Genomic DNA, 16,202 nt, shown 5'->3' on the forward strand with positions numbered 1-16,202 from the left:
TAAAAATTACTTATTAATTACAAAGGGAAAAAATAGTAACTTCACAATGATAAACTTGCAGCATGTTGGAGAAGGTCATCGAGAGGACATGACCACAGGTTGACCCTCTAGCTGGACCCAGGCAATCAGAGGCCCCTCACCCCCTCCCATGTCCTTGGAATGTACATTCTGCCCACCGTTCCCACAGTGGGAGCTGTTCCAAGGATGTAGCCTTGAGACAGTAAAGTGTTATTGAGACCATCTGGACTGAATACATGACTGAACCCAGTTAAGGCCTCTATATTAACTTTCAAGATTCTGGCAGGCGAGTATGAAAGTCTACTTGTCTTGCAGCCACCTAAAGCAAGCGTTGTATGTAAGTTCCCTTTCCTATTAAACCTGCCACCTACCAACCTAGAGTGGTATGCCCCTTTCTTCTGTCTCTCCTTGCCCTCGGTGTATGGGGACCAATTTGCAAACCAACAGACCATATCACATCAAGTGATCAAGAGTAACATCACCTATATTGGGACAAGTATCATGTGCCTCCTGATGTTACGTACTGAATCAATGCTGTCAAAAGTGTATAACATGAATCTGAATGTAAGGAAAATATCAGGGAGCCCAAATTGAAAGACATTTTATAAAATAACTGGTATAAACTCTTAAAAAATAACAAGACCATGAAGGACAAGAAAACTAAGGAATGGGGCCGGCCTGGTGGTACTGTGGTTAAGCACATTTTCTGCTTTGGCGGCCCGGGGTTTGCTGGTTCGGATCCCGGATGCAGACATGGCACCACTTGGCAAGCCATGCTGTGGTTAGGCATCCCACATATAAAGTAGAGGAAGACGGGCACAGATGTTAGCTCAGGGCCAGTCTTCCTCAGCAAAAAAGAGGAGGATTGGCAGCAGATGTTAGCTCAGGGCTAACCTGCCCCCCCCCCCAAAAAAAAAGAAAACTAAGGAACTCCTTCTGATCAAAGGAAAGTAAAGAGACATGATCATTAAATGCAGTGTATGATCCTAAATTGGATCATGGACTAGGAATAATTACTACTATAAAATATATTATTAAGACAATTAATGAAATCTGAATATGGACTATGGATTGGATGAGTATTTTTTATCAGTGTTAAATTTCCTGATTCCGATAATTGTACTGTGGTATTTACATAAGAGAATGTCCTTATTCTTAGGAAATACACTTGGAAATATTTAGGGCATAATTTCCACATCTTTTCTCAAAAGGTTCAAAGAAAGAAGACATATTAGATAAATATGAAATAGAAAATAGAATAAATAGATTAATAGAAAAAGGGGGCAAAATGTTCACAATTGATGAATCTGGGTAAACTATAAAGCTTTGGGAGAGCACCAAGCCTAGATACAAGAAGTGGGAAGTGGCTCTGTCGTGTTTATCCGGGTGATCAATTAGCGAAGTTGGTATTTCCCTGGTGTCCACCCATAATAAGCTAGCACTAGCTTTGTCGATGGGCTAAAGCAATGTGAGAAATGGTCATGGAAAGGCAGAGAAATGCCCCAGTGGCTAACAAATTTGAGGAGCAGTGGGGAGCAACAAATCCCAGAAGACAAGCTACCAGCTGAACTCTCTACTCAAGTATGGTCTTACTCCTTCACCACAATCTCTGTGGGTAGATCACGGAAAACAGAACATCTGGTGAACAGGGATTCTCAAATACAAAGCTGAAGAAAGACCACCAAGAATCATTATTTGTGCATAACCAATGACATAAAAGAAAGATATCAAAAATCGTCAAGTAGAGGGGCCAGCCCCATGGCCTAGTGGTCAAGTTTGGCATGCTCCACTTCAGCAGCCTGGGTTCAGTCATATACCACTCATCAGGGGCCATGCTGTGGTGGTGACCCACATACAAAACAGAGGAAGATTGGCACAGATGTTAGCTCAGCGTGAATCTTCCTCAGCAAATAAATCAACAAATAAATAAAAATCATCAAGTAGAAAAGTTAACATGAAAGGAAAAGTGATAGAGCAAAAATCCCAAGACTATGATAAATATAATTAATACCTTCAGAGAGAGGAGAGAGAATCCATAGATAACAGTCAACCAGAGGTCAAAGATTATTTTCCTGGTTCTTAAATGTCATTCTCACTTGGAATGATATATTTAGAAGCTGGCAACTCCTCACATTAGTTCCTTCACTCATAAGTGCCGGGAGCCGTCAGCCTACAAGTTAAGCCTCTGCCTTGTGACACGGTCCGGGAGAGAGATGAGGGGACGCACGGCGACCCTCAAGGGAATCTACCAGGCTGCCCCTGCAACAAATCTCCCTGGTACTTCTGACTTTCCTGCTTCTGCTTACTCTGTTCTGCACCTGGGGTTATTTCAGGAGAAGTCAGCCCGGCCCTGGGAATGAGAATGAAACAATGCAATATTCTAGGGAAAGTTCTGGGGAAAAACATCTTCTAGGGAAAGAACATTCTGACCCGTCCTTTGGTCGGGTAAAGCGATGGGAGTGGAGAGGGAACAAAGAAATCTGTAGCCCCCACAGATCTCTGTGGGAGGACGGTGGTTGCCACAGCCCACTGAGTCAGGAGGCCGCAGGGGGTGGCCTCCTTGAAGTAAAGAATTGCAGAAACTTGGCTCCCCTCAGGCCTGCACACAATCAATTACTCTTAGGCAGAAGCTTGACTTCCCCCAGGTCTACACACAATCAATTGCTCTTAGGACTATTGTCTACCTTACAATCAATTGCTCTTAGGACTATTGTTTACCTTACAAAAACCCGCTTCCGCGAGCCAAAAATATGTACTGGGACTGTTTCATGAAATCATCCTTACATACCCTGAGCCCTATATAAATCTTACATACACAAAATAAAGTGAGACTTGGACACCAAACTCCTTGTCTCACTGCCTCCTCCTTCGCAGAAGCCGTCCATCCCTCAGGAGACCCTGTTCGGCTGGGGCTGGACCCCGGCACATAAGTAAGAATTATTGTGGTAGAAAAGGCAAAGTAGAAGCCCTAAAACTGTCTCCACATGGAAATTAAAATCAGTATCACACACCTGGGGTAAGGGCAGAAACTAATGCCACCCTCAGAGACTTCAGGGTAGTGGTTCCTCTCAGAAACCCATTTAATTCACCTCTCTGGCCCCTGCAGCTGCTGTGCTGAATGTAGCATCTTTCCTCCAGCAGATTGACACAGCCTCCTGTACACAGTGTGCAAATTTAGATCTGATATAGTTGATCTCATCTCTGCCATCTCTTTTTGCCCTCTATTTACTCAGCACTTTTGTTGTTTTCATTGCTTCTTATTTTATTACACTATCTTTCATTGAATTGATTTCTTTTTTTTTTAAGATTTTATTTTTTTCCTTTTTCTCCCCAAAGCCCCCAGGTACATAGTTGTATATTCTTCGTTGTGGGTCCTTCTAGTTGTGGCATGTGGGATGCCACCTCAGCGTGGCTTGACGAGTGGTGCCATGTCCGCGCCCAGGATTCAAACCAACGAAACACTGGGCCACCTGCAGCAGAGCGCGTGAACTTAACCACTCAGCCACGGGGCCAGCCCCATGAATTGATTTCTTTTGTTTGATTTTTTTCCTCTAGCAATTTGGAAGACATATATCCTCTCCTGCTTCATCTTCTACTGCTTTCTCCAGTTCTCTTCGATGCACCTTGTAACATAGGGCACGCTGGCCCTCTGTGAGGTCTTTACTCTCACCGTGATGCCTCCTGCCATTCGGGGCTCTTTTTGCTGGCTTGTTCTTCCCTTCCTTCTCTGCCTGGTGAACACATATTCATTCTCTCACTGAGCAATGTCTGATAGAACTTCCTGACATGTTGAAATGTTCTCTATTTACACAGTCCAATTTGGGAGCTGCCAGCCACGTGTGGCTTTTGTGTGCTTGAAACATGGATAGTGAGAATGAGGAAATGAATTGTAAATTTTACTTAATTTTAGTTAATTTAGATTTAAATAGCCACATGTGGCTCATGGTGACTGTATGGACCATTTGACTCTAGGTCCATAGTCACTTCTCAGAAATCTTTCTCTGACCTCCCTGATCAGGGATAAGGTATGCTCTTATGGCAACAGGTACCTCTCATTCCTAGATTTTATTTTATTTATTTGTTTTTTTTAAAGATTTTATTTTTCCTTTTTCTCCCAAAGCCCCCCGGTACATAGTTGCATACTTTTAGTTGTGGGTACTTCTAACTGTGGCATGTGGGACGCCACCTCAGCGTGGCCTGATGAGCAGTGCCATGTCTGCACCCAGGATTTGAACCGGCGAAACCCTGAGCCTCCCAAGCAGAGCGCATGAACTTAATCACTCAGCCACGGGGCCAGCCCCTCATTCCTAGATTTTAGGTAAGTTGCAGTTGTACATTTATTTGTGTGATTACTTAATGTCTTTTTTTTTTGTCTCTGAGTGTAAAAGTATAAACTTCACTAAGTTTTTATTTGGGTCATTATTAAGCAGAGTGCCCAACACATAAAGGATCTTCTTATATATTTCTGAACGGTTGAATGAATGAATAAATGAATGACTTGTAAGGTTTACCTCTAAGGAGGGGAGTGGAAGGGGACATCAAAGGGGATTTCTGATTTATCTTTACTGTATAAATTTTTTTTTTTTGAGGATGATTAGCCCTGAGCTAATATCTGCCACTAATCCTCTTCTTTTTGCTGAGGAAGTCTCGCCCTGAGCTAACATCCGTGCCCATCTTCCTCTACTTTATATGTGGGATGCCTGCCACAGCATGGCTTGACAAGTGGTGCATAGGTCTGCACCCAGGATCCAAACCAGTGAACCCCCAGGCCACCAAAGGGGAATATGTGAACTTAACCACTCTGACACCAGGCTGGCCACTACTGTATCAATTTTAACACTGTGAGCATATTCATGCATTAAATATGTGTAAGTAAATACATTAAAAATATTTTTCCTCAGGGGCTGGCCCGGTAGGTAGCCAAGTGGTTAAGTTCGCACGCTCCACTGCAGGCGGCCCAGTGTTTCATTGGTTCGAATCCTGGGCGTGGACATGGCACTGCTCATCAAACCACGCTGAGGCGGCATCCCACATGCCACAACTAGAAGGACCCACAACGAAGAATATACAACTATGTACTGGGGGGCTTTGGGGAGTAAAAAGGAAAAAACAAAATCTTAAAAAAAAATTTTTTTTTAAATATTTTTCCTCAGTATTACAAAACCCAATGTACAGACAAATAACTTGAAGTGCACAGGTGATAATTATGAGGGTGTGTATGAATGGAAGTCGCCCAGGGAGAGTGTGACTTACAACTAAAAACTGGGCTAAAAAAGAAGCCTCATCCACATGTGAGATGAAAGCCTTGAAAGAAATACCTCTTCAGGGAAAGAACTGTACGCTGCAGTAGGAGAAATGGAACAAAGTAGTGTCTTGGAAACTGTATTACCTTGTCTTTGCTTTAAATTCCTTCGCATAAGAAAGTTCTGGGGCTGGCCCCGTGGCCGAGTGGTTAAGTTCGCACGCTCCACTGCAGGCAGCCCAGTGTTTCGTTGGTTCGAATCCTGGGCGCGGACATGGCACTGCTCATCAAACCATGCTGAGGCAGCGTCCCACATGCCACAATTAGAAGGACCCACAATGAAGACTATTCAACTATGTACCGGGGGGCTCTGGGGAGAAAAAGGAAAGAAATAAAATCTTTAAAAAAAAAAAATAGATAAATAAATAAATTCTTTTAAAAAAAAGAACGTTCTGATTTACAGCAAGATTTATTTCATTCTATGGGAAATACAGTAGTTTAAATTTTAACTTCAAGTCCTTTGTTAAATAAACTTTTAAGGCTTTGCTTATAAAACAATCAGGATTTTCCCCACTAGATGGTGGTATTGTTTCATGATTCACAGGGCGGCCTGCACTGTCCTGTTGTTCTCCACTGCCTTAGAAAAGAAAACAGAAGGAATACCTATTAAATATTTACTGAGTCAAGCACTGGACTGAGTACCCTATATACACGATCTCATGCAATTCTCGCAGTAATGTAAGTGACTTCATGGCGTTCGAAGTCCGCCGAGGGATTCTGGTTGCTTTCAGAATAAAAACCAAAGTCTTTATTGTCGAAGCAAAATGACCAATATGCATTTAATAGATGAGAGAAATAACGTGAGCTTTACTTGAGCCAGAGTGAGGATTATAACCCTGGAAGGCCTTGGAAAGCGTTCCAGAGAAGCATGGTTTTTCAGTAGAGACTTCTATCTTTTTAGAACAAAGAACATACGTTAGACACACCCAGGATACATTTTCAAAGTTTCAAAGAGGTATTTAGCTGCAAACCAGCAGGTCAACATGACTCTAATCTCAGGAAAGGGACTCATACAGGCTTTACCAACAGGCTGTAGGAGGGGAAGTATGCATTCTTTATTGTAATGGTTAAAGCAGATGTCCAATGCATGTTAGATAGGCCATAAATCAGGCTTCTTTAGTTCAAGCTGAATCAGTTTTGAACCCAAATTTACCCCATACACCTCAGTACATGAAAATCTTTTGGGGCTGTCCCAGTGGCACACCGGTTAGGGTCACACGTTCCGCTTCAGCAGCCCGGGGTTAGCCAGTTTGGATCCTGGTTGCGGACCTATACACGGCTTATCAAGCCATGCTGTGGCAGGCATCCCACATATAAAGTAGAGGAAGATGGCACAGATGTTAGTTCAGGGCCAGTCTTCCTCAGCAAAAAGAGGAGGATGGGCAGCAGATATTAGCTCAGGGCTAATCTTCCTTAAAATAAAATAAAAAAAGACATGGGGCCAGCCCCCTGACTGAGTGGTTAAGTTCTTGCATGCCACTTCAGCGGCCCAGAGTTTCCCTGGTTTGGATCCTGGGCGTGGACCTGGCACCACTCATCAGGCCATGTTGAGGCGGGATCCCACATGCCACAACTAGAAAGACCCACAACTAAAATATATAACTATGTATTGCGGGGATTTGGGGGGGGAAAGCAGGAAAAAGAAAATCTTGTCATTCTTAAGGCCCCTAAGACCTCATACAATCTCCATTACCACCCACCAGCACCAGCCCCCCTTCTCTGTGCTTCTCTACTCCCTCCATTCTCAGGACCTGCTTCTGCCTCAGGGCTCCTTTGTTTTTGAACCAACCGCCCTGAAATATAGATTAAGTAAACTAAACTATGCCATTTGCAACAACGGTTAGATGGGCCTTGATGGTATGATGCTAAGTGAAATAAGTCAGACAGGAAAGGAGAAAGCCAAACACCATATGATCTCGCTCATAAGTGGAAGATGAAAACAACAACAACAAACAAACACTTAGAAACAGAGATTGGAGTGGCGGTTACCAGAGGGGAAGGGGGGAAGAGGGAGGGCAAAAGGGGTGAAAGGGCACATGTGACAGATGGTAATTAGTCTTTGGGTGGTGAACACCATCTAGTCTTCACAGAAATCGAACTATAATGGTGTACACCTGAAATTTATATACTGTGATATACCAATGTTATGTCAATTAAAAAAAAAAACTTTAAAATGAAAAAAATAAATAAACTGCATCCATTTAAAGCATACAATTTAATGATTTGACAAATGTACACACTAGTGAAACCACCACAATCAAATGCAGAAAGTTCTCATCATCCTCAAGAGTTTCCCATGTGCCTTGGGAAAAAAAAGAGAAGGAATATTTTTTAAATATGAACCTCTACTTACTTTGGGTTTGCTCTTCTTTTTCCAGCTTCTTATCATTGATTTAGGCCTATTCTTCTTTTCTTTTCTTCTTTTTTTTTGGTCAGGAAGATCGGCCCTGAGCTGACATCTGTGGCGATCTTGCTCTATTTTGTATGTGGGATGCCGCCACAGAATGGCTTGATGAGCAGTGTGTAGATCCACACCCAGGATCTGAACCAGCGAACCCCAGGCTCCTGAAGCAGAGCATGCGAACTTCACCACTACACCACCAGGCTGGCCCCTGTTCTTCTTTTCTAATACAAACACTTCAAAGTATAAATTTTCCTCTAAGCTCTACTTTAGCTGGTAAGTTTCGAAAAGTTATCTTTCATTATCATAGAGTTTGAAATATTTTCTCATTCTCTTTGTGATTACTTCTTTGACCCATGAATTGTTTAGGAGATGATTGTATTTCCAGATATTTGTGATTTCCTAGATATTTATTGATTTTTAATTTAATGTCATTATGGTGTGGCTTATACATGGAGAATGTACCCTATGATTTCAATGATTGTAAACTTTTTGTGTGTGTAAGGAAGACCAGCCCTGAACTAACATCTGCTAATTCTCCTTTTTTTGCTGAGGAAGACTGGCCCTGAGCTAACATCCGTCCCCATCTTCTTCCACTTTATATGTGGGACACCTACCACAGCATGGCTTGCCAAGCAGTGCCATGTCCGCACCCAGGATCCAAACCAGTGAACCCCGGCCCGCCGAAGCAGAATGTGCACACTTAACTGCTGCGCCACCGGGCCAGCCCTGCATTGTAAACTTTCTGAGACAAGTTTTGTGGTCCAGCATGTGGTCTTTCCTGGGGGTGGTGCCCTTTTTTATTTGGGTTTTTCCCCCTCCCTTTTTTGCTCTTCTTGCCCTCCTTTTCTGCCCTCCTGAGGATTATTTGAATTTTTTAAAAGAATTTTATTATAATTTATCTATTGATCTTTTAGCTTGTAGGGGAAGAAGACATTTCCTCTACCCACTCGAAGTCCTTCTGATCAGACTACAAATAAAATTCACAGGAGACAAGAGAAAATTAAACAAAGTTTTATAATATGTATACATGGGAGAGACTCAGGAAGTCTGAGCAACTTGCCAAAATGGCGGAGGCTCTCATCTTAAATACCATCTTCAGTTACAAAGGAGGATGTTAGGAATGGGGGCAGTCAGTTATGGGAGACTACCAGAAAAGTACAGTAAACAAGAGTAAGGTTATTGTGCAGATTTAAGTCCCTGCCTTCCGTATTGATAAGAGTTTCTAGAGATAAGGTCATCCCTCTCTTCCTGGTATAGAGAGGGAGACATCTTTACAGATGGAGATTTCCGTTACAAATGTAAATATCTCTTACAAAGGGTAACTTCTACTTTTCAGAGTTTCTCTCATTTCTGCAGTTTTTAAAAGTAACCAGCCCTTAGGGCCCCCCAGTGAAACAGCGGTTAAGTTCACATGTTCCACTTTGGCAGCCTGGGGTTCGCCAGTTCGGGTCCTGGGTGCAGAATGGCACTTCTTGGCAAGCCATGGTATGGTAGGCGTCCCGCATATAAAGCAGAGGAAGATGGGCACGGATGTTAGCTCAGGGCCAGTCTTCCTCAGCAAAAAGAGCATTGGCAGCAGATGTTAGCTCAGGGCTAATCTTCCTCAAAAAAAAAATTGGGGGCCAGCCCAGTGGCACAGTGGTAAAGTGCACACATTCCACTTTGGCAGCCTGGGGTTTGCCGTTTCGGATCCCAGGTCCGGACATGGCACTGCTTGTCAAGCCATGCTGTGGCAGGCATCCCACGTAAAAAGTGGAGAAAGATGGGTATGGATGTTAGATTGGGGCCAGCCTTCCTCAGCAAAAAGAGGAGTATTGGCAGCAGATATTAGCTCTGGGCTGATCTTCTGGAAAAAAAGGAAAAAAAAAAAAGTAACCAGCCCAAAATAATCCTCATGCCAAAGAGACATCCTTGGGGTGGCCAATTCCAATCCCCGACAAGCTCTTTCTCTTTGCATTATGTTTTTAGAAGTTATTGCAGGGGTTAAAATATACAACCTTAACTTTTTATTGTATACTTAGAGTTAACACTATATCAGTTCATGAATAACATAGAGACCTTGCAATCATATAGATTCATTAAGACCATATTTCCATGTTTTATGTTACAGTTGTCAAATGTATTATATCTACACAAATTATAAACAATGGTATGCTCGTTAATGTTTGATAACTGGCTCTAAAAGAAATAATAATAAAGCCCCGTTTACAGTGTTTTACGTTTTGTAAATTTATGTTGTGTAAATATTCCTGCTATGGCCAATTTCTGGCTACCAACGTGTCTTCAACTAGTTCACAAATTTCTTGAAAATGTAACAGTTAATTTTCATGAGCCAGTACATGCTAGCTTTAGCAGATTGGTGATTATGAACTCAAAAGATGATGTACTTATAAAAAGCAAAATGTTAGAATTTTGCTTTAAACAATCATATGTATTTTTTAAAAACTAAGAGAAAAAATCATCTTCCATATTTTCCCAGATACATGCCATTAATTATACTCTCATCATTGCTCTTGAGCATTGAAGTATTTCCTTTTGCATTTCTTGTAATGCAGATTTCCTAGCAACAAATTCTACTGATGTTATTTTATTTTAAAATATTTCCATTTCACTTATACTCTTGAAGGTCACTTTCATGGAATATAGAATTCTGTTTTTCGGCTTTTTCTTTCAGCACCGTAACAACTTATTCCTCTGTCTCTGGCCTCCGTAATTTCTGGTAAGTCCACTTTATTTTTAATAGCTGTTCCTCTAAATGTGATATGTCATTTTTCTCTCTCTAATTTGAAGATTTTCTCTCTATCCCACATAAACAAAAGCATTTTGTTGTCCTCAATAATGTTTTAGAGTGTAAATGTATCCTAAGACCACAAAGTTTGAGAACTGTTGATTTATATAGCATCTCCTGGGGGTGGAGTGGAGATTATTTCTAACACTCGGCAATAGTGATGGCCATGGACTTTGCTGCCTCTTTTTAATTTATTTAATTTAACTTATTTTTAAATGTTTATTGAAGTATAATTGACACACAATAACTTATTATGTTCAAGTGTATATCATAGTGATTCAATATCTATATGTCACAAAATGATCACCATTATAAATCTAGTTATCATCTGCCACCATACAAAGTTATTAAAATATCGACTATATTCCCTATGCTGTACATTACGTCCCCATAAGTGATCCACTTTATAACTGGAAGTTTTTACCTGTTAATTCCCTTTATCTATTTTTGGTCTTTATTTCACTTCTTTCCACTCTGATCTTTATTATTTCCTTCCTTCTACTAACTATGGGCTTTGTTTGTTCTTCTTTTTCTAGTTCCTTTAGTTGTAACGTTAGATTTTCTTTGCTTGTTTGTTTGTTTTTAAAGATTGGCACCTGAGCTAACATCTGTTACCAATCTTTTTCTTCTTCTTCTTCTTCTTCTTTTCCTCCTTCTCCCCAAAGCACCCCAGTACATAGTTGTATATTCTAGTTGTAGGGCATTTTGGTTGTGCTATGTGGGATGCCACCTCAACATGGCTTGATGAGCAGTGCCATGTCTGTGCCCAAGATCTGAACCAGCAAAACCCTGGGCTGCCAAAGTGGAGCACAGGAACTTAATCACTTGGCCACTGGGTCAGCCCCAGTTAGATTGTTTATTTGAAATTTTTCTTGTTTCCTGAGAGAGGCCTATATCGCTATGAACTTCCCTCTTAGAACTGCTTTTGCTGTGTACCATAGATTTAGGAAAGTTGTGTTTACATTTTCATTAAGGATTGGCACCTGAGCTAACATTTGTTGCCAATCTTTTTTTTTTCTTCTTTTTCTCCCCAAAGCCGCCTAGTACATAGTTGTATATTCTAGTTGTAGGTCCTTCTGGTTGTGCTATGTGGGATGCTGCCTCAGCATGGCCTGATGAGTAGTGCTAGGTCTGTGCCCAGGATCCAAACCAGTGAAACCCTGGGCTGCCAAAGCAGAGTGTGCAAACTTAACCACTCGGCCATGGGGCCAGCCCCTCAAAGTATTTTTTGATTTCTTCTTTGATTTCTTCATTGACCCATTAGTTGTTTAGTAGAATGTTGTTTAGTCTACACGTGTTTGTGTTTTTTCCAGTATTCATCTTGTAATTGAGTTCTAGTTTCATATTTTTATAGTCAGAAAAGATGCTTGACATGATTTCAATCTTCTTAAATTTATTGATACTTGTTTTCTGGCCTAATATGTGATCAAACGTGGAAAATGTTCCATGTACACTTGGAAAGAATGTGTATTCTGCAGTTTGGGGATAGAATGTTCTGTATATATCTACTAAGTCCATCTGATCTAATATGTCACTTAAGGCCAATGTTTCCTTATTGATTTTCTGTCTGGACGATCTATCCATTGACATAAGTGGAGCATTAAAGTTCCCTACTATTATTGTATTACTGTCAATTTGACTCTATATCTATTAATATTTGCTTTATATATTTAGGTGCTCTTATGTTGAGTGCATAAATATTTATGAGTGTTACATCCTCTTCTTGGATTGACCCCTTTATCATTATGTAATGTCCTTCTTTATCCTTTGTTTTAAAGATTTTATTTTTCCTTTTTCTCCCAAAGCCCCCCCGTTTGAAGTTGTATATTTTTAGTTGTGGGTCTTTCTAGTTGTGGCATGTGGGATGCCACCTCAGCATGGCTTGATGAGCAGTGCCATCTCCACACCCTGGATTTGAACTGGCGAAAACCTGGTCCACTGAAACAGAGTGCACAAACTTAACCACTTGGCCATGGGGCCAGCCCCAACAGTCTTTGTTTTAAAGTCTATTTTGTCTGATGTGAGTATTGCTACTCCAGTTCTCTTTTCATTTCCATTTTCATGGAATATCTTTTTCCATCCCTTCACTTTCAGTCTGTATGCGTCTTTAGATCTGAAGTGAGTCTCTTGCAGGCAACATATAGATGAGTCTTATTTTTTGTCCATTCAGCCACCCTATGAATTTTGATTGGAGCATTTAGTCTATTTACATTTAAAGTAATTATTGATTGATATGTACTTATTGCCATTTCTCAGTTGTTTTCTGGTAGTATTTGTAGTTCTTCTCTGTTTCTTTCTTCTCCTCTTGGTCTCTTCCTTTGTGGTTTGATGGTTTTCTTTAGTGCTATGTTTGGTTTCCTTTCTCTTTACTTTTTGTGTATCTATTATAGGTTTTTGGTTTTTGGTTACCATGAGGTTCATATATATTGACGTATGTATATAGCAGTCTATTTTAAGGTGATAGTCACTTAAGTTCAAACACATTCTAAAAGCGTTACATTTTTACTCCCTCTTCCCACATTTCATGTTTTTGACATCACATTAAACATATTTTGTGTATCCCTTTACTATTGACTGTAGTTATAATTGATTTTACTACTTTTGTCTTTTAAGCTTCATATTAGCTTTTTAAGTGGCTGATCCATTGCCTCTACTAAATATTTGCCTCTACCAGTGAGATTTTTTTCTTTCATATATTTTCTTATTTCTAGTCATGGCCTTTTCTTTTCCACTTAAAGAAGACCCTTTAACATTTCTTGTAAGGCCAGTTTAGTGGTGATGAACTCATTTAATTTTTACTTGTCTAGAAAACTCTTTATCTCTCCTTCAATTCTGAACAATAACCTTGATGAATAAAGTATTCTTGGTTGTAAGTTTTTTCCTTTCAGCACTTTAAATTTATCAAGCCACTCCGCTCTGCCTTGCAAAATATATGCTGAAAAAAATCAGCTGATAGTCTTATGAGGGTTTCCCTTGTAGGTGACTTGTTTTTCTCTTGCTGCCTTTAACATTGTCTCTTTATCTTTAACTTTTGCCATTTTAACTATAATATGTCTTGGTGTGGATCTCTTTGGGTTCATCTTGTTTGGGACTCTGTGCTTCCTGGGCCTGGATATCTGTTTCTTTCCCCAGGTTAGGAAAATTTTCAGCCATTATTTCTTCCAATAAGTTTTCTGCCTCTTTCTATCCCTACTTTCTCCTTCAGTGACACCTATAATGTGAATGTTATATACTTGATGTGGTCCCAGAGGTCCCTTAAACTATCTTCATTCTTTTTTTTTTTTTTTAAGGAAGATTAGCCCTGAGCTAACTACTGCCAATCCTCCTCTTTTTGCTGAGGAAGACTGGCCCTGAGCTAACATCCATGCCCATCTTCCTATACTTTATATGTGGGAAGCCTACCACAGCATGGCTTTTGCCAAGCGGTGCCATGTCCGCACCTGGGATCCGAACTGGGAAACCCAGGGATGCTGAGAAGCGGAAGGTGCGAACTTAAGTGCTCCACCACCAGGCCAGCCCCTGTATTTTAATAATTAAATGATTATAATAGAAGGCCTAGTGAGGTAGCCAGATGTTTCCAATTAATTGTAATGAGTAATTTTAGATGAGCAAAATTAAGACAATATTTAACTAAATATTACCATCACTTCTTTTTTATACTTGGCATTTTAAAATTTGGCTAAATAATATATTCCTGTACAAACACACACAAAGAATCACCATGCATGTGATAGCTAACGAATGCAGACTGAACAAGGTGTGCTGGACTCATGGTTCATACACCACCCACATGGCAAGTGAAGCAGTTTTATGCAATAATGAACCATTCTTGGTGAAGTTCTGAACAGAACAAAGTACAATTTTTTCTCGTACACAATGATTGCAATCCTGGTCAATTCAGGATTATACTAAATTGTACAAAAAATATCTTGTGTTTCTATATAAAGCCAAATTAGTTTCTAAGCTTAGATAACAGCAAACAGGTTTTGCATCCCCATGAATATCCCACAGGAAGTAAGAAAAACATTAGGGATTTAGGATAAGTCAATTCTTCTTTGTGAGGTGCTGTCCCAAGCAAATGAGAATATCTAGCATTCCTAGTCCCTGCTCACCAAAAGCTAGTATCCCCAATAACGTGACATACCACAGCCACCACTCAAATTTCTTGAAAAGAACTCTTGGAGTTGGCCCTTTTTCTATAGAAGACCTACTTTCATTTAGTGTCATTGCAAAGGAAATCACTAGGTGGCAGCATACACCAAAGTATTAAGCATTTTGCCCTGCCCTTTTAGCATCAAGAACTGCAGGGAACGAAGATTAAGACAACTTCTTGGGAGGTGAGCAGAGCTGGAACTGGAAGACAAGACGGAGGATCTCAAATTTATTTGTTTTTTTTTGAGGGAGATTAGCCCTGAGCTAACATCTGCTGCCAATCCTCCTCTTTTTGCTGAGGAAGCCTGACTCTGAGCTAACATCTGTGCCCATCTTCCTCCACTTTATATGTGGGATGCCTACCACAGCATGGCTTGCCAACTGGTGCCATGTGTGCACCCAGGATCGGAACCGGCGAACCTGGGAAGCCGAAGTGGAACGTGTGCACTTAACCACTGCCCCACCAGGCTGGCCCCTCAAATTTATTTGTAATGTTTTCTCTCTATCACTACAAAAGATGAATCAAACATATTAAAAAATATTAAAAAAGGGTGTGAATGATGAACACATGGAAATTCTTTTTTGTTCTTCTTCTTTTTCTCCCCAAACCCCCCTAGTACATAGTCGTATATTCTAGTTGTAGGTCCTGCTGGTTGTGCTGTGTGGGACGCCGTCTCAGCAGGGCCTGATGAGCATGCTAGGTCCAGGCCCAGGATCTGAACTGGTGAAACCCTGGGCCACCGCAGCAGAGCATGAGAACTTAGCCACTCGGCCACGGGGCTGGCCCCTGGAAATTTTATTTTTATCTTTATATTTAGTTTTTAAAGACAAGTTCCCTTCTTAAAGGATGGATCAACAGAAATATCTACATAGGATATTGCTGAACTATCAACCTTCTTCCATTCACAGTGAGAGAATAGAAATTGTGGCAGCTGTAGAATCAAGACATCCATGAATAGTTAAGAATGATGTAGGGGCCAGGCCCATGGCCGAGTGGTTAAGTTCGCGTGCTCTGATTCTGCAGTCCAGGGTTTCACCGGTTCGGATTCTGGGCACAGACATGGCACAACTCATGAAGCCATGCTGAGGCGGCATCCCACATGCCACAGCTGGAAGAACCCACAACAAAAATATGCAACTATGCACTGGGGGGATTTGGGAAGAAAAAGCAGAAAAAAAAAAAGATTGGCAAGAGTTGTTAGCTCAGGTAGCAATCTTAAAAGAAAGAAACAAAAACAAGACAATAAAAGAATGATGTAAATCTTCTGATACCATGAGAATTTGTTGGAAAGAGCAATGAACTGCTTGGAGTGCAAGAAGATATCACAGAAAAGACGCGATTTGAATTAGTCTTTAAGATTAGGCATGGGGCCAGCCCGGTGGCGCAGTGGTTAAGTGTGCACGTTCTGCTTCAGTGGCCCGGGGTTTGCCGTTTTGGATTCCGGGTGCAGACGTGGCACTGCTTGGCATGCCATGCTGTGGTAGGCGTCCCACATATAAAGTAGAGGAAGATGGGCACAGATGTTAGCTCAGGGCCA

The sequence above is a fragment of the Equus przewalskii genome, chromosome 8 (assembly GCF_037783145.1).
Source record: "Equus przewalskii isolate Varuska chromosome 8, EquPr2, whole genome shotgun sequence".
Classification (NCBI taxonomy): Eukaryota; Metazoa; Chordata; class Mammalia; order Perissodactyla; family Equidae; genus Equus; species Equus przewalskii.